This window comes from Ambystoma mexicanum, chromosome 5q, assembly GCF_040938575.1.
Source record: "Ambystoma mexicanum isolate Mex_15411 chromosome 5q, UKY_AmexF1_1, whole genome shotgun sequence".
NCBI lineage: Eukaryota > Metazoa > Chordata > Amphibia > Caudata > Ambystomatidae > Ambystoma > Ambystoma mexicanum.
Genome location: NC_090933.1, coordinates 1,132,800,048 through 1,132,820,283, shown reverse-complemented (window position 1 = coordinate 1,132,820,283; position 20,236 = coordinate 1,132,800,048).

Below are 20,236 nucleotides of genomic sequence, written 5' to 3'. Positions count from 1 at the left end.
TGCCAGTGCAAGCAGCGCTTCAACGAGGACGAGTTGGAAATGCTAGCTGGGACACTGCAGGAACATACAGAGATTGTTTTTGCCAGCAGCATGAAGAGGGAGGCCATCCTAAAGAAAAAAGACATCTGGCCACTCGTGGCTCAGAAAGTGAGTGCAGTTGGAAACACCTCACGCACCATTAAAGACTGCCGTAAGCGCTGGTACGACTTGCAGCTTAGAGTAAGGAACATACTCTCTGTCAACAGGAACCAGGCAATGGCAACAGGCAGAGGTGACAGCCCCCCCATCAAGCTGAACCCATGGGAGGACATCTGCGCCAGCATTATTGGTATGGAGGGGATTGAAGGTGGCGGTGACATGGAGTGTGGTGCCACAACATTGGCCGATGGAGGTGAGTGTCATAAGAAAACACTGTAATGCAGAGTCTGATGAAAGTCAACCAATATGTCCGTCCAAAGAGGCAAGCCATAGCCCAACACACACACACTCCCAGCAAAGTAGCAGGACGCATCACAGACACATGCAGATGCCTGCAGCAAGGCAATGCCGTACCTGACACATACCACACAAAATGTAAATGCCGTAAGTCACACAGCTTGCAGGCCCAACAAATATGCATGTCACATAGCATAGGTCTTGGCCAACATGAGTGACCCCAACGTATGCCTGCATAACCCACCCATGTATCATACAACGTAATCATCCAAACTCAAATGCCTATTACCCTCGATTGTGTGGAAGATCAATTGTCCAAATGTATGTATGATGTCTATCAAACCATCACTCATGCCGTCCCTCTCTTCGCCCCCCACAGGCTCGGAGCATGACAGCGATGGCCAGGGCTCAACACCCGCGAAAACCACACCCCGGAAGATGTCCCGGGTTGATGCCAACCGCTCTTCCACCTCGAAGGGCCAACCCAGGGGCTGCCGAGCATCACCCGTCAAGACACCCCAGGTTGCCAGTGCACCAGTGCTTCCAAGGGCTGTAGAGGTGGAAGCGCCAACATCCATTGCACAGCCAGAGGAATTTGCCGAGGCACCACACTCGGAGGAGTCATGTTTGGTTGGGGAGGTGGCAGCCACAGCACCACAGGCTGTGGAGGAGGCATAGGATGAGGTCTGGGTGCCTGTCGAGGATGATTCCTCACAACTGCCCCACACGCCCAGTCCAGAGCCATCCCCCCAAATCTCATCTCTTGACACAGACCACGCCACCACTCCGGAGCAGTCTAGGCGAGAGCTCATTGAAGGGCACTTTAGTCCGATAGTGGCGAGTACTGAGGCCGAGAAAGACACCCAGGAACCGTCAACCTCCACAGGTGCACCCGCAGGGCCACAGCGTGCAGAGCAGTTGACTGCCCTTGTGCGCCAGTTCGTTGAGGACAACGCCCAGGCTAGGCAGGAGTGGCAGGACAACATTGCCTCTCTAGACCGGACCATCTCTGACAACATCGCCTCCATGGCCAAAATATTTGTGGAAAACACTAGCCTCCTCTGCGAGGAGGTATCCGCCCTGCGCCAGGTACTAGGCCGCATAGCCAATGCCATGGAGTCAGGGCGTCCGACAACACAATTAGAGCAGGCAGAAACACCATCCTCGTCTAGCTCTACCCAGATGAGCCCACTCCGCAGGTCATCACGCACACTGCGCCAGCCAGACATGCCACCACCTGGTCCAGGGAGTGCGAATTAATAGTCTGGGCAGCCTGATGTAGGCATCAGAGACTTGATGGTATATGTGTGGGGGAGTTGTGGGGAGAGGGGGAGGGGAGGTGAGGGTGTGTGGGGGAGTTTGGGGGGGAGAGGAGGGGCAGGGGGTGTGTGGGGGAGTTGTTGGGGGAGGGGGGTGAGGGTGGTGGAGGGTTTATATTGTTAAATTTAATACACCCGTTGTGTCAAAAGCAAGACCTGAGTGGACATTCATCATTGCGCATGTGTCATTTATTCATATACAGTGAATAGTGTGCATGTACCCACACACCCAGTGGGCTCTGACAAAATATTATGTCACCCTCTGCAGCCATGTGTGTCAGTAATATTGTGCAATCACTAACTGACGCACAGCAAGTCCCTCCTGTGCATCGGCACCGCAATGATGTGAAGCCACTTCTTATTCATCCCCTTCATCATCACCAGGTGGTTGCAGTTCAATGTCAGGGGTCAGGGGCACGTTGCGTCGGATACATATGTTGTGCAGCATGACACATGCCATGATGGTCTTGGCCACCTTCTCATGCCTGTAGAGGAGTGCCCACCTGAAGGGCTAAGGGAGCGAAACCATGCCGTCAACAGGCCAAAGGTCTGGTCAATGACCACACGGGTAAGGGTGTGGGATCGATTGTAGTCCTCCTCATGCCTGTTCTGTGTGTTTCGGGCAGGGGTGATGAGCCACAGCATCAAGGGATAGCCACTGTCACCTGCATGGGAAGCATAAAAAACTATATGTCAATTGATTGATGATGGACAGCTGTACCAGTCACACATGTTGGCAGATTAGTGTTGGTCACATGCACATGTCCCTGGTTGTATGCACACCATCTTTAGGCCCTCAATGTTAACTGTGCCATGGAATAATGGGGTGGGTTGCATCTTCAAGATGATACACTGTGTGCTCTGCCATCTTGTAGCTCAGGCATTGTGTACGCATACAGCTGTGTTTGTGTAAATTTAGTGATGTGTTGTGTTCTGTAGGATTTTCTGATGGGGAGTGTTCGCAGTAGGCTTTGCAATGTTAGGCATTCTGCGCTGATTTTTGCCATGGTGACATGCAGCATTCCTGTGGTTGATGCAGGATATCGGGCACAACAAAATGTGTGATGGTCTTGCTTGCGTCCCCTTCCATCTGCACCTGTTTGTAGTGGTATTGCTTGCGATTGTGGTAAACCACCTCCATGGCATGGAGGCCACCTTTTGTTTCAAGAATCTCCTGGGAAGTCTGTGGTAGGGATATGTATTCCGTTGTGTGCTTGAGGAGGGCATCCAGCACTTGCTTCAGGATACGAGTGAATAAGCGTGGTGATGTGCCATGCATGTACCCCACTGTGTGCTGGTAGGTGGCTGTGGAAAGGAAGTGGTGCACCAACACTACCTTCAATAGAGGGGGGATGGCGGTGCATATTTCAATGAGGCTGACAATCGTGTATCATGTCCACGATGGTGTTGATGGTGTACCGGTCCAGACGGTACAGGGTGTGGTTGTGCCCTGGGGTTGGGTTAGAGGGACTGGCTCTGATATTTGGGATTGGGTGCTGCATGCATGGTTACGCTAACTGCACTGGTGAGGCATGCTGGGCCTGTCTCACGCTCCTTTCCCTGCTGCGTCTCCTCTTTGGTGCCTGCTGTTGGTGTTGGTGGTGTTGCTGGTATTGCAATGCATGCATGTCCTCCAGCTGAAGTGTTGATGCTACTATTGGATTGATCTTGGTGTGGAAAGGGGTGTGGTGTGTGGGTGTGCTCCTTTTGGTCAGGCCCAGACTCCATTGCCTCTACCTGTGCTGATGGTGTGCACTTGTGGCAGTTGGGAGCACTGCACATGGCATTTTACGGTTGGTCAGAGATGCCGGTATTTACGGCATGCCGGAATCCACTTTAAGCGCCTTCATGATGCCGGTATTTGCATGTCCACTTCACCTGTGATCTCTTCCAGTTTACGGCATGCCGCTATTGCCGGTATGATGGCCCGTTATTGCCGCTAGTAGAGGCACCATTATTTACGATGTCACTAATAGCGGTGTGGCTGGTCGGAATAGCCCGGAGCGGTAAGTGATGCTGGTAATCTTTTACCGGCATCGTCTAGCCCTTACCTCCAACCTCGCAATGACCCCCTAAGTCCTGATTTTGGGCCTCATTACGAGTAGTCCGGCAAAAACGGGTTCATTAACAGCATGTCGGTAAAAGCGGGTCCGTGCTCGTATGAACCCGCCAATAGCGGGTGATTACGAGTGTGTGAGCACGCGCGAACCCCCATTCCGGTAATGGCAATACCGGCACGCCGCAAAAGGCCCTCCAACCCCCCCATAGCAGCATCGCAGGACCCGCCGATACCGGCACCGCCTCGGAGCAACCCCTAAATACTGGCACAGTAATACCACCATGCTAATACCGGGTTCGCAAAGCCGGACCCGGAAATAACGTCATCGCGCAGGAACTGCAAATGGGCCCGCGGCCATCTTTAAAAACACAATCCATTGCCATCCTCCCTAACCACCAGTCTTTTCGTGTCGTGCTGCATCAGAAAACCCTGAGGATGTTCAAGGCCACCCGGAAGACGACCACCTGGAAGCGGAAACAGCGTTTCTCTGACGCTGAGCTCAACATGCTGGCGGACACTCTGGCTGCACATGCAGACATATTCAAGTCAAATGACATGAAGCATGCTGCCCAGATAAAGAAAAAGCAAATCTGGCAGGAGGTTGCCCAGAGGGTGTCAGCCGTGAGGACCACCCCACGTACTGTGCGTGACTGCCGCAAGAGGTGGGACGACCTCTGCTTAAGGGTGAGGAACATCCTGGTAGTCAACAGGAGGGCAGCCATGGCGACAGGCAGGGGGCCACACTCACCAGCAAAGCTGATGCCCTGGGAGGAGACTGCCAGCTCATTCATTGATCCCGAGTCAATAGAGGGATTTGGAGAGATTGAGATGGGCGCCACATCATCCCCAGAAGTGATGTGGAAGTGAGACTAGGCAAGCCAATGCATGTCCCAGACCCACATCAACATATCCAGTCAAGAATGCATGCCACACCCTGCCACACACAAATGCATGCTGAGTGCCAATCCCAATACCAACACATGGGCAACATAACACAACTGTGCCCATGTAACCCAACACACAGACCCCATATCAATGGCATGCACCTGCCATGCATTGATAGCCTACATGCCCCCTCAGAACACCAATTGCCACACCCCTGTAATAAATGGATGCAGGAATGTATGAATATATCACAGCGCAATAGTATGTGGCTGGCATGTGACACCATCACTGATGACCTGCATCTCTTCTAACCCCCAGGCACCGATGAGGAAGATGCTAGTCAGGAGAGGGGCGCAAGGGCATCAACATCCCGCCATGGGACAAGGGCCACTGCCACCACCACCCCCCAGCCAGAGAAACAGGCCAGACCAACAGGCAGTGTGCCAGACCGGGTTGAAACCCAGCCAAAAATACCAGCTGCCAGTGTGGGCCACACACATCAAGACCAGCAGCAGCCACCCACAACAGTGGGAGAGATTTCCGTTTCTGCACCACCAACCACCGCAGATGTTGTGGATGCAAATGTGGACACTGTGGGTGTCACAGTCATGTCCACTACATCCACCCCAAGCCCCCTGACCACCCCCCCACCGCATATGGAGGCCGACAGCAGTGACAATCCCTGCCTCCACGACTCCGACCTCAGAGATTCCGACATGTGCCTCTTCGAGGAGGACAGCACCCTGGATGTGGGCCCCATGCATGCACCATCCACCACTCCGGCTACCACCATTCCAGCCACCACCACTCCAGCCACCACCACTCCAGCCACCCGCACTCCAGCCACCAGCACTCCAGCTACCAACACCTTTGAGGCTCGCCTGTCGAGGGTGGAGGCACGACAGGAGTCAATGCTTGATATCATGCGGCAGTATATTGCCGATGGGGAGGACACTAGGAGGGCCATTGCTACTGCCATTGGGGAGACCACAGCGGCCATCGCTATGAACACTGCTGCCGTTAATGCGTCTGCAATCCTCATGAGGGACTGTCTGGGGGCAGTAACGCAAGTCCTAACGTCCCTCCTGCTCCATATGCAGCGGCCACATCTTGGAGCAGGCGTGGAACCTGCCTCTGACACGTCCTCCGCTACAACACCTGCAACCTCAGCTCCCACAAGCCCTGTGCGGATGACACGGAGGAGTGCATGGCACCCAGAGATGCCGCCCCCGGATAACAAAAAGGCCAAGAAGTAGAGTGGCCAGACAATGGGAGTGGGACACATGGATGTTGGTGAAGGGAACAATCATTTGAGTACATTTGGGGACATTTGGGGTTTGTAGGGTGGGTTAGGGTGTTCACTGGGGGTTATAGGGGTTTGTAGGGTGGGTTAGGGAGTTCACTGGGGGCTTAGGGGGGAGTGTTCACATTGTTGCCTGTTTGAAAAATACACCCGCTGTGTGCCAAAAATTAAATGGCTGGACATTCTTCATTTTGTGCATGTTCATTTAATGTCTGATGGTGTTCAGTGGCCAACTCCCAACAATACAAGTGTGCATGTCCACATGGAGCCAGTGTGTCACTGACACATGTCTATCATAGTCCCTGTGTTTCAAAAGTATTCGTGAATTAGTTGGCGTACAGCATGGCCATCCCGTGCATCACGTACTGGCAGGGGGGCTACTTCACCTCCATCTCCATCCTCATCTTTCTCACCCGGGCCATGCATGTCAATGTCAGGTGGCAGTGGTACATTTCTCAGGATGCACATGTTGGGCAGCATGACACAGGCCATGGTGATCTTTGCCAACTTCTCAGGCCTATATAGGAGTGCCCCACCAGACCTGCTGAGGCAGCGGAACCGCGCCTTCAACAGGCCAAAGGTCTGCTCAATCACAACACGGGTACGGGTGTGCACACGATTGTACTCCTCTTCACGGCTGTTCTGCGGGTTCCGCACAGGGCTAAATAGCCATGGCCTCAAGGGATATCCTCCATCACCTGCAAGCAGATACAAATAGGTGTGTGTCACTCTGAACTGCCACCTTCAGGGAGCACAGTCATGGCGGCAGCTATTTGGTGTGGGCATGTACATGTCCCTGTACGCATGCAAACATTTCACCTAGATGCAATCTATACTGTCATGAGGTGTGGAAGTCTGGATGGCGTTCAATAGATGATGCAGGGTGTAATCATGCATGCTGAGGCAGATGTGCTGTGGTAGTGCAACAATGTTTAGCCTCCAATTCATGCTCTTCATTCTTCACTATGCATGGTCACACTGACCACATTGCCACAGTTGCCATCCTGTTCATTCATGCATTGCTTGCCATCACCATGGTGGCCTGGTTGTGCCTCTTACTTGTTGTCATCGATATGCATCATTTGTGAAATGTGGCCCAGTGATGTGTCATGTTCCGTTTGGCCGGTTCAGGTCAGGAGTGTTTAGCTCTGCATGCATTCTCCATTCGCCGGCAATTGCCACCCAGGTGGAATATGCCCCCCCTTCCCCACCCAGGTGGAGTATGCCCCGCCCTTATGCATCCCTACACATCAGTACCCCAAAGCACTGCCATGGGACAGTTGTGAAACTCACCAAGCAGCAGGCGCGTGGTCCAGCATGTTGCTCAGTGTGACGGGGTAGCGTGGAGTTGCGCAGTACCATGGCATCACGTGCTGATCCGGGAAATCGGGCGCAGCAATGTGTGATGATCTTGCTGGTGTCAGATACCATTTGCACATTGATGGAGTGGTATTGCTTGTGATTGCGGTACACCGCCTCTATGGCATGGGGGACTACCAATTGCACATGGGTGCAGTCGAGGGCACCAACACAATTGGGCATGCCTGCCAGTGCATGGAAGCCTACTTTGGTGTCGGCTATCTCCTGGGCAGTCCGTGGTAGGGATATGTGGCTGCTTGTGTGCTTCAGGAGGGCATCCAGCACTTGGTTCAACATGCGTGAAAATAGTGGCTGTGAAATGCCATGCAGCTGGCCCACTGTGTGTTGGTTGGTGCCTGTGGCCAGGAAGTGGAGCACAGACACCACCTTTAGTAGTGGGGGGATGGCAGTGCGTATTTCTATGAGGCTGGCAATGTCGTTCTGTATCATGTCCACTAGGGTGGTGATGGTGTCACGGTCCAACCGGTACAGGGTGTGGATCTGCTCAGGGGTTAGGTTGAAAGGGCTGGGTCTGGTGCGAGGGATTGGTGGTTGCCAACGAGGCACTTCTGACTGCGCTTGTGGTAATTGCTGGGCCTGTCCCACCCTCCTTCTCCTCCTGCATCTCCTCTGTGCTGCCTGTTGTTGCTGCTGTAGTTGTTGTTGTTGTTGCTGTTGTTGCTGTAGTTGTAGCAGTATGGGCATGTCCTCTAACGCCATGATTGCAACTGCTAGTGGTAGCATTTTAGTGTTGGAAGGGGTGTGGTGTGTGGATGTGCACATTTTATACTGGCCCAGACTCCATTGACTGCACCTGTGGGGACTGCGTGTACCTGTGGCAGTTGCCTTGTATCCTGATTGCTTTTTGCGGGTGGTCCGCGATGCCTTTATGGGCGGCATCGTGCAGCCCGTGGATACAGGCTTTGTGATGCCGGTATTTGCATGTCCGCGTGGGTTGGGATTACCTCCTATTACCGGCATGCCGGTATTTGGTACCCGGAGGGGCGCGTGTACGCGGCCATGCCGCTATTAGTGGCACCGTTATTTAGGGTGCCGCTAATAGCGGGTTGACGGGTCGTGATACACCGGAGCGGTAAGCGATGGCGGTAATCCATTACCGGGATCGTTTTTCGCTTACCGGCAACCTCGTAATGAGGCCCTTTGTCTCTTTGGAAATAATGAGACTTGAGTTAGAATTTAAAAGAATCCAAGACCAAACTGAAACCAAACATCAAGAACTCAAACTCAGAGAAATGGAGTTGAATCATGCACTTGAAATGTTAAAGCTATCTCTAGAAACTGGTTCTCTCCCATAGTCTTCTAGGTCTTCCAGTCCAAAGAGGCCTTGCATGCCCAAAGATGCACCAAGTATGTATGAGGTTAAGCGTGATATTTTTGATTGGTTGGCTGCTTTTGAATATAACCATGGGATTCAAGACATTACAGGCAATCAGCTGATTCCTTGGCTTTTTTCTAGGCTACCCACTCTTGCAACTGCTGTGGTAGTGGAGTTGGGGGGGGATATAGACAAAAAGAAGTATGACATTGTGAAGCTAGCTTTGATAGCTAGATTTAGGAAGACTCCTTCTCAGTATCATAAGAGGTTTAGGACCCTCAAAAAGCATGATGGTACCCCTTAGGCTACCTGGGTCACTGAATGTTTGAAAAATGTAGATGGGTGGGTTAAGGGTTACAGAGTTAACACTTATGAAGGTATGAGAAATCTGTTTATGTTGGAATCTATTCATGATGCCTGCTCTCCTGAGCTGAGACAGCACTTGGCAGACTCTAAGGAAATGGATCCAAAGAAGTTAGCAAAGGCTGCTAACTTGTGGGTTGCCAACAGTGCTACTCACAAGGATTCTGGGAAGAAGGACGACGGGACGCAGCACAAGAAAGATACCAAAGAGAATTCCAATACCTCCACTCCAAAAGAGGGCCCCAAACATAACAAGGGTAAGCCACAAGGGAAACCAAATCAGGCTAGTGTACCCCCTGGTGCCAAACCAGATGGAGGTCAGAACAAACCCCCATTCATAAAGACATTTGGAAAATGCTATGCTTGTGGGTCCACTGACCACGTGAAAGGGGATCCCAGATGTAATGGTAAACCTTCAGGGATCCACACTGTCTCTTTATCCTTCTCCCCAGAGGATGAAGTGCCAATGGCAAGTGGAAACTTTCACTTAGTGGTTGAGGAACCCATGAAAGTCACAGCCAGTGTTTCTTTAGTATCCCTGGGTCTGTGGGAACAACAAAACATAGATGTTTACAATTCCATTTCATACAACACTAAAGAGTATTACAAAGACAGTGTTCATGTGAATGGTCAGGAGACACCTGCCATCAGAGACACTGGGCCAGCTGAATCATTTTTTAAGGTAGAGGATGTTGCTAAGGCACCTAAATACCAAACAAAGCTTGCTGGAGGCCCTGTCCAAATGCTTCCACAGTTACCAGCTCACATCCTGCGCAATGACATGACTGTCAAGATACCTGTAAGTGTGCAGAGTGAAGTACCTGGGAGAGTCCTGTTGGGAAATGACTTAAAAGCTCTAGGAGTTGTATCAAGTACCCCCAGGCCTCCCAGCAAAAGGAAACAGGAGCAGACTAGGAAGGCCAGAGAGAGTACCTTAAAAGGCTCTCAAGATGAGATTATAGAAGAAAGTATAACTCCAAGCCCACAGGACTTACTGATTGCAATTTCAAAAGACAAAGTGGAAAAGGGGAAACCTAAAAACTTGAAGAAGAAACCAGCCAGCACCCCTGTGCCACCAACAAGGACATCCCCGAGAGGACTGTCCAAAGTCACACCTGTGACTCCTCCACCAGCTGAGGCTGAGTGTGTGGAACAACCTTGTGTGGTTGAATCAGCTGCTGGGGATTCAGAGCTGGAAGAGGACCTTACTCCTGTTGGAGATCTGGATCCTGCAGACCATTCTGAGTTGCATTCTTTACTGGCAGAAGGTGGACCATGTAGGGCAGACTTCAGCAGAGGTCAAAGAGAGTGTCCTACTCTTGAAGGTCTTCGCCACCAGGCAGCTTCCCAGCTGGATGGGCAAGAGCCAGGGAAGCATAGGATGTACTGGGAAGATGGCCTCTTCTACAGCGAACCGGCTGAGTCCATCCCAGGGGACTACAGAAGACTTGTAGTGCCTCTTGAAAGCAGACTCCAGTTCCTACAGTTAGCCCATAAGATACCTTTGGCTGGTCACTTAAGTTTTAAGAAGACCAAGGAAAGGCTCTCTTTATATTTCTACTTGCCTAAATTGGGTTCTGATGTAGATAAGTTCTGTAGGATCTGTCACACATGCCAAGCCTCTGTGGTGGGAGTCCCTTTTGAGAGGGTAGGAATTGACATTGTTGGTCCCTTAGACCATCCAACATCTTCAGTTACCATGTTTATCCTGGTTGTAGTATACCATGCTACTAGGTATCCTGAAGCCATACCTATGAGGACTGTTACAGCTCAGGCTGTTGCAAAGGCCCTACCTGGTATTTATTTTACCAGGATAGGTTTTCCTAAGGAAGTTATATCTGAAAGGGGATCCAATGTTATGTCCCACTACATGCAAGAGAAAAACAAAGGGGTAGACCTGCACTATAATTCCTGATCCTTCAGGTATTATGCAGCAAAAAAACTATAGGTTGGATCAGTGAAACGGGTTAACTCTGGCAAAATTTAGAACATATCACCTTTTATTTACGTTGTTCAATTACAAAAATATATGATTAATTACATAAGAACTCTTAAATATTCAACAATTCATCATCTCATTCATACCTTCAAACAATCCCCATTCTAACACATCTATCCAAAAAGCACATCAAGTAATGCCCAATGCTTAATTTTTAGCAGAGCATCTATTATTGCTGTTTGTTAGTATTTTTCAGCAATGACCCAGTCCATAGTATCAAGTGTCATTGTATAGCTGGTATGATGTTTGACCAGATATCGTATTTCTAGAGAAAAGCGTCGACACGTGTTTCAGTCAAAGACCTTCTTCAGGACGTTGGGCAAGAGGACACTTCTCCGCCCTATTGTATGCTTGTATTGGCCAAAATCTAAAAACAATAAGAAAAACCAGAATGTCAACCCTATTTCTTTTAAAAAGGTGACGCATTAGTGTCACATTAGTGTCAAAATTAAATCGAGACACTCGCCTTACTCACCCCCAAGAAGCAAATCCTAGGATCATGAGAGAGGACCAAAGGGATTAATCCTCCACTGGCCTCGGTATTTATATCGAGCCTGTGGAATCAACACATACCAAAAACACACTTAATATTTATTCCATAAATCAAGATAAAACTTGTAACTATACGTTTATCAGGCTAAAAGTGATGTAAACTTACAAATATCTGATGGCACAAGGAGCAACTCATGCAGAAACTGCACGGTTATGTAGGCCGGACGTGCACTGATGTTTTACAAGCAGTAAATCCTCACTGGACCCATCAACCACTGTAACAAGATAAATATATACGGGTTAGCTCCCCGTAAATCTCGAGGTGTCACTTTGTTTTCTAATATAAAATCACCATAATGCTAGACTCATCTAGTTATCAACATTATACTCGGAGTGCCGTCACTGTAAATATTTTTGCCTACTAGTACTCAATCGAAAGTGTGCCCTCTCCGTACTGCCATCATCTAAATCGTGCCTGTTATTACACGTATTCCTTACCTAGGTCCAATCAATCTGCGACCCCAAGCGGGAGAATCACAACTACGGTCGGCGTTCGGTTCACACGTAACTGCCGACTCAATCGAAAGCAGTGATGGACATAGAAAGGGGACAAACTAATATCCTCATGTGTAGACACAAAAAAGAGACTCTATCCGGGCAAACCACTAATGGCCCGTTCAGGGATATGAACAAGCACAAACACAAAAGAGTGGATGTTACGCCACCAAATTGCGTATCCAGAATGTGGGCAATACATAAATAATGATACGGGTGCGCACATCCACCAATTTCAAAAAAGAAACGCTCCGTGACTCTATGTCTCAAATCCCATGCCTGGCCAAACAACAATGGTCGATCACATCCGGGCGGGCTCTAAAGCATTAAAACCGTAAGGAATACACGTACATAATGTTTAAGATATATTAACCCTTGTCCTACTGCAGCTTGATTTTAGGAACTGGGTGCTATGTTGAAGTACCTGCAATTCATAAATCATACATAACCAACTGACTAAAAGGCTAAATAAGAGCTAAAAAATAATAAAAAGGCTAAATAAAAAGGCTAAATAAAAAGAACATACCCTGGAGCCACACAATCATAGCCTCTATTCTTTTCTTCAGATGTATGTCAACATGCAGAAGTATAATAGGTTTTTTCTATATCTTCAAAACACATTATTCAAAATACATTATTCAAAATCAGCTGTACCAACACGAGGGAATTCACTACTATTCATGAAGTGAACCTGTATTATTCATTGTCAGTGGTGTATACATCAATGACTAAGAAGTTAATTGCTTCTAACACATGTTAATTGGAAAAATGGGAAATATTAATTATTTGTGACAAGAGTGTTCCATTCCACTGAAACATTCAATCCTTCCTTGACAGTATTCAAAGTATGAATCCATTTCTGTTCTGTATGGTGTAGTATTGTACTGATGTCCCCCCCTCTCATGTTACTTTTAATGTGTTGGAGTACGAACCATCTCATTTCTATATCTTTATGTTTCATTTTCAAAAAATGGTCGACAAGCGGTTTGTCTGCCACACCATTCCTGATGCAGCTCCTGTGTTCTGATATCCGTTGTCGTACTTCACGTGTGGTCTTACCAACATATAGGAGTTGACAGGGGCAACTGATAATATAAATCACATTTTTTGTCAAACAATTAGTGTGGCAATTCATCTTCCACACCTTTGCACCATATTTGAATTCCTTTTTGGTTACTGTCAGAGGACAAGCTACACATTTGCCACATTTATAATGACCCAATATGGGGGGCAACCCCCACTGTGTGTTGATAGTAATGGCCCTCTTCGGTTCTCTATACGTATGCACTAATCTCTGTCTTAGATTCTGATTGCGTTTAAATGCATACATCGGTTTCTGTAGTAATGACCCTGGGTGTTTTACAAGATTCCAGTGTTTGTTGATTATTCTCTTTATGTCGGCACTCACTGGATTAAAAGTTGTGACACACACTAGGCGTTCATTTTTCTGTCTTTCACGAGGGGTAAGACAAATTTCTCTATTTGTATTTTCCGCTCTTTTAAGTTGGTCTTTCACCAACCTTCTCGGGTACCCCCTCTTCTGTAACCTTTCTTTTAGTTGTTCCGCATGGATCTTAAATTCATCCCTTTCAGAACAGTTCCTTTTAATACGTAGGAACTGACCGTAGGGTAGGTTCTGCCGTAAACTTGCTGGATGAAAACTATTAAAATGTAGTAAGGTGTTTTTGTCTGTGGGCTTTCTGAATAAGGTGGTCGTGAGGTGATTCCCAGTTTTTTTGATCACAAGATCCAGAAAGCTCACCTGTAGATAACTATATTCAATGGTGAATTTTATGTGTGTATCACATTGGTTCAACCATGTATGGAATTCCTTAAGGGATGCGGTTGTCCCTTTCCAAATTAGAAAAACATCATCGATATAACGATGCCATATATTTAGATGGCCACTCAAGGTGGGATGGCTAGTGAGTAGATTATGTGGTCCCACAATAAACTTCTCCTCATAATCAGCCATATATAAATTGGCAACGTCGGGAGCGAAAGTAGCACCCATGCTTAGCCATGTGGACAAACTGTGGAGTAACTTACAGGTTCTCAACTGCCTACCATCCTCAGACAAATGGATTGGTAGAGAGGTTCAACCGTACAATGAAGAGCATGATAGGTGCTTTAGAGGAGCCACTTAGAAGATAATGGGACCTTCTACTGTCATGCCTTCTATTTGCTTATAGAGAAGTCCCTCAGGAGGCAGTTGGATTTAGTCCCTTCAAACTTCTCTATGGCCATCCAGTTAGAGGCCCCTTGGCCCTTATTAAGGAGGGGTTGGAGAGTGCTCCTTCCCCCAAGCCATTGAGAGTCACTGACTATGTGATAGGTCTCTGGAGGAGATTGTCACACATGATGGCAGAAACATCAGATAACTTGAAAGCGGGTCAGGCTCTGGTGAAGCATTGGCATGACCAGAAGTCCAACATGGTTGAGTTTTCTCAAGACCAGCTAGTTCTAGTTAAGGCACCTACAAGGCAGAGGGCCTTACAGGACAAATGGATTAGGCCCTTCAAGGTTGTGGGTAAACTTGGAGAGGTCAACTATCTGATGGACTTAGGCAATCTTAAGGAGGTCCCAGAGTGTTTAACACCAACAGTATAAAAGCTTATGTCTCAAGACCATAAGTAGGAGCTTTGCTGCTAGCTTCAGCTCAAGAGGAGGAGAATGAACCTCTACCTGACCTACTCAGAGTCCAGCCTTTAGATGAGAAAATAGAAGGAGATACTATCTCTCCTAATTTGACACCTGAGGAACATGAGTGCAAGTTTCTGTTAAATCAGTTTGCCTCCCTGTTTTCACTATCACCAGGCTTGACCCCTTGGGGCCAGCATGATATTCTCACTGGTGACTGTTTACCTGTTAAAAGCAGAGGTTACAGGATGTCAGATCATGTTAGATCCCACATAAAGGGGGAGGTCAACAAGATGCTTGATCTCAAGTTAATAGAGCCCTCTACCAGTGCATGGTCTAGTCCAGTTGTTCTTGTACCAAAGGCAGGATCCAAGGAGTTGAGATTCTATGTGGATTATAGAGCTCTTAATGCAGTCACCAAGACTGATGCCCACCCTCTACCAAGGACAGATGAACTGGTGGATAAACTTGGTTCAGCCAAGTACCTCAGTACATTTGATCTTACTTCAGGCTATTGGCAAATAGCACTGACAGACCATGCCAAGGAGAAAACTGCATTCCCCACCTCAGCAGGCCTCTACCAGTTTAAGGTAATGCCTTTTGAACTAAAGAATGCACCTGCTATTTTCCAAAGGGTGGTTAATCAAGTTCTGAAATGGATGGAGGATTTCTGCATGGCATACTTGGATGGCATTGCAGTGTTCAGCCCTACTTGGAAAGAACATGTTGACCACCTAGTATATGTTTTGCAGGCTCCTGAGCATGCTCATTTGACCATAAAGGCTAGTAAATGTCAAATTGGTCTGAGCAAAGTGGTCTACCCTGGACATGAGGTAGGAGGAGGTGAAATCAGGCCATTGCCTAGCAAAGTACAAGCTATACAAAACAGGGCCACCCCTACTACTCAAACCCAGGTGAGAGCCTTCCTAGGCATCGCTGGTTACTATCGGAACTTCATAGAGAACTATGGGACCATAGCTTCTCCCTTGAATGTGGTCTCCTCTCCCAAATTCCCTAAAAAGGTCAGGTGGAATGAGGAGTGCACTCAAGCATTTGAAGACCTAAAGAAAGCCCTTTGTCAAGCTCCAGTCCTGAGAGCTCCTGACTACAACCAAACTTTCATTGTGCAGACAGATGCATCAAATATAGGTATAGGTGCAGTTCTGAGTCAGCTGGATGAGAAAGGTAGTTAGCACCCCATTTGCTTCATCAGCAGGAAGTTGAAGGAACCTGAGACAAGGTGGGCAACCATTGAAAGAGAATGTTTTGCTATTGTGTGGTCACTGTAGAAGTTTAGACCATACTTGTATGGATCTACTTTTGAGATTCAGACTGACCACCAACCCTTGAGTTGGGTGATGCAAATGAAAAGGGGAAAACCCTAAACTACTGAGATGGTCAATCAGCCTGCAAGGGTTTGATTTTACCATTGAACACAGGTCTGGCTGTCACCACCAAAACGCTGATGGACTCTCCAGCATGTTTGACCGACTGGAGTAAGGAGATTCATTCAGGAGTGGATTAAATCCTCCTATCCCTTAGTCTGGGGGAGACGAGTGTTAGGGAGGATTCTCAATATGTGCTAATTTCCCTTAACATTTGAGACCCCCAGCAACTTTGCTGGATTTCTAGGATTTGATATTTTTAACCTGGGAAGAGTGTGAGCCTTTTTTCCCACTCTTCCATGTATTTTGAGGTGTGTTTTACTTGTGTGTTCTTTGGTTATGGAGTTTTAAAACAACTCCATAGGCATCATCTTTTTCTGTGTGTACCACAGCACCTTCAGTGCAGTGTCACAGGGATGTCTTTCAGACTTCAATGTTTAAATACCTTCTCTGGGACTGACTACTGTCTCCCAGAGCATGTAAAGTTAAATTGACTTTACTAGTCTGTTTAAATTAACAGACCCAGCCCACACTATCTTCATATACAGTGCTGGAGGGGTTTCCTAGCTTCCCCTGAGTCAAAACACTCATGTAACGGTCAAATGTTACCTTGTCCTACTTTAAATGGCTGGTGGCAGTGGTTTAAATCAAACTACCATGACTTTTCCCGACCACTAACAACGGTAGCTAACAATCGGGTCAGCCATGTTTTCCCACATGGCGCCCAAGACCTACCTGTAAAAACAGACTCCAGTCATCTTTTTTCGCCATTTCTTTTAGGAAAAGTCCTTCTTGTGTTTGTCTCTGCTTGCCAAACCAGGTTTGGTCCCTTTGTTTGTTGGCCTTTGGCGGGCTTCAGTGCTGAAGCTATCCTCTGACGCTTGAGTGTCTAGGGTGGACAGGATGTGAGAGAGCTGCCCAAAACTCTCTGGGCTTAGTCTCCTAGGAGACCTGAATGCACTCTGGCGTGATTGGCTGGCTGTTTGAGTGACAGCCAGGCTGGAATGAATGGGGGAAAACTGTTTAAAAGCAGGTCTCTGGGACATGGAAAGCAGAGTCGACCACTGGAACGAAAGAACTGAAGATGACCTGAAGGAAGAGGACTGCCGCAACTCCTGGATGACCGGTGAAGCCCTTCTGCAGGTCCGAATTGCCTGAAACTCCATCGACAGAGAAGCCCTTCAGGGTTTACTTCTTCCCTTGAGTTTGGTAGGAACAACCAACTCGCAAGCCACCTGGACACCGTCCCCATCTGGTCGAATTTTCTTCTGAGTGCTGTTGAAAACTGGATAGCCAGAGAGAAGGAAACCAGCTCGTGGACTTTAAGGCACTCACACCTTAAAACAACGTTTTGCTAAGCTTGTGGCCTCATCCCTGGGCAGTGCAGGATCCTCCCGACGTCTTCCTTCTTGTCCCCATGACTGAAGCTCAGGAACAGCAAGATCTGCTTGAAGTGCCAGGAACAACTGCCTCAGCTACAGCTCTTCTTCACTTTAAATGTACTGTGCAAACGCGGTCTGGAAATCTTTTTTGGCCACGGAGAAAGTTTATGAAACTTTCCCAACTTCGAACGCTTGTCTTTCCCTAAACATTCGTCAAACTTTTCGCCTAGCCAAATTCTTCTAAAAACCGTGGCAAAGACGTACCCATTTACTACCAGAACTGTGCTACCCTATACAAAGACTCTGAACCATTGACTTTGGCCCATGCCTATGAACTGAATATGAAAGTATTTGTGCTTTGATTCTTATAACCTTGTCTTTTTACCCCTTTTTAAAGTATCTGAAGTGCCTTTTCGCTCCCACTTCAGGGGAGCTGAACTTGTTCAGTTAATTACCGGTTGTGTATTTGTGGTTTATTAGTGTGTGATATTGAGCTGCTCTTGCTAGTGTAATGTTTTCAAACGGACTGTGTAAATAAATGTATATTCTTTTACCAAGAAACCTTGAGTAAATGTTTGTTTGAACCACTGTATTTGTTGGTCCTTTGTGTAACTTGTTCTAAAGCTCACTCAGCTCTTGAGATAAGTCTGGCTGCTCAGCCATCGCTGCCACTTTACTGTGTAGTAGAGGCTTGTACCAAAGGTGAAATTGTACTTACACTTGTAGTCTTAATTGTATGTAGTGTTCCCAAAGGGTACTGCATGTGATTCTGCCTAACAGTTAGCGGAACAGCTAGACTTCTATCTGCACTTCTCGGCACAGCGTGCAGGCTAAGACCTAGGCCATAGTAATAAAGAAAACACATTGGGAATGATGAAACTCCTTACCACTGTGTTAAGTGCATCTTAAAAGTGAATATTTAAAAAGGGAAGCAAAGGCTGCTGTGTCGAAAGAGTTGATATGATGAAGTGATGTTCCAATCTCTGGCCTCTCCATGTCATGCTGTCATGCCAGCTTGTGGCTGTGTTTCTAAGCAAATGTTCCTCACCAATGAAAGAAGCAGAGCCATTCGACACAATAATCACCTACAGGTGTGGAAACAGACAAGGGAAATATGGTGAGAAGAGCTAGCGGAGCTGTGAGTGTATCCCAGCCACAATGCATGTCCTATGTGGTTGAGCGGCAAGTACAATTAGGTGGCCAAGCCTGATGACTAAAGCCAGATGCTGCATCGGCAAAGCCCAGACATGTCCTGCCCATCGTTAGTAAGAAAGCCAATTCCCCTACTGAAGGCACACGCGCCCCTAAGGAGAGGCTCAATACTGCAGACGAGGTTCTGAGCCAAACAGACAGGTCATAGGCCATAGAGTGACTGATGATCTAGAAAGAAAACAGGAAACCATCTCCACAGCTTTATTCTAACTGAGCAAAGTAAGGTTGTATTATGTTCTCTTTCAGCAAAAATGGTTGGACATTTATTGTGCAAACACTTTTAGATGGATCTCTCTTGATGTCATTTGAAAGCTGATGTGGGTCAGCACTACATTGTTTGTAGCACAAATACTTTCTTTCAGTTAAACAGCTGGAAAGTATTCCTGATAATTAACCCTGTGCTCAAGCCACAAGACATCAGGTACGTCCTGGTACCCCAGCACAGTTTCAAGATCATCTACCAGGGCAGAATATCAATGTTTAAAACAATAAAAGATCTGCACAAAGATAACACCAAAGAAGACCTGATTGGTGAGTGGTGTTTATGCAGCGGCTAATTAGGTACTTACTGCCTTAACTGCCTGATTGTACATTGAAACTGATTGTAGGGGTATATTATAGATCATTATACAAGATTGGTGTGTTTGCGTGTTGTTCCACAAACGCTACTATCTCACTTGTAATTAATCTACATGACCATGTATGAGTTTCAACAAATGTATTTATTATGGTTGTTCAAGATACTAGAGGTGACTATTGGTTGGGAATGGATGGTGCACCATTGTGCTCATGCACCGCTCAGGTCTAACCCACCACCACTTACGCTACCTGGAATTTTATGAAATGTTTGGCTTCATGTACCAGACATATTGGCAGTAACTGATGATTTTATTTTTGATTACCCTTTGTCTCTCACCTCCAAATGTAGATTCACTCTTTTCCTACAAAGTTGGTTATTGGAGAGAATGGGACAAACAACAGCTAGGAAGGTCATGCGTTGGATGGTTTAACCAGAGATGATAGAACTATGGTAACCTTGTTGGAGGCATGCCACAGTAAACTGAATAGGGTGGGGATGAGAGTGGCTGCAGAGCAAAATAAATTGCTCCATTTATTTAACAGGGTTTATTTCACAGTGGGAGGGCAAGTAGAGGTAGCGTGCAACATTGCACGGCCTACCTGGCATGTCTGGAGGCCATGCTCTTGGGTAGTAGAGGCAGTCATAATGCAAACAGGACATTGCCACAGACCATGTCCGAGGTACTCTAAACTACAATGCATGGTAGCAGATCACTCCCTTTCACTATTGCCGGCAGTGGTTTTGTGCCCAGGGTATGGCCTCTAACCACAACATGCAGGGTATTTCCACAATCACTCCCTTTCACTATTGCCGGCAGTGGTTTTGTGCCCAGGGTATGGCTTCTAACCGCAACATGCAGGGTATTTCCACAGGCCAGGCCCTATTGGTAGTGCAGGCAGAAACCTATTGTTCCAGATTGGAAAGCTGGCCAA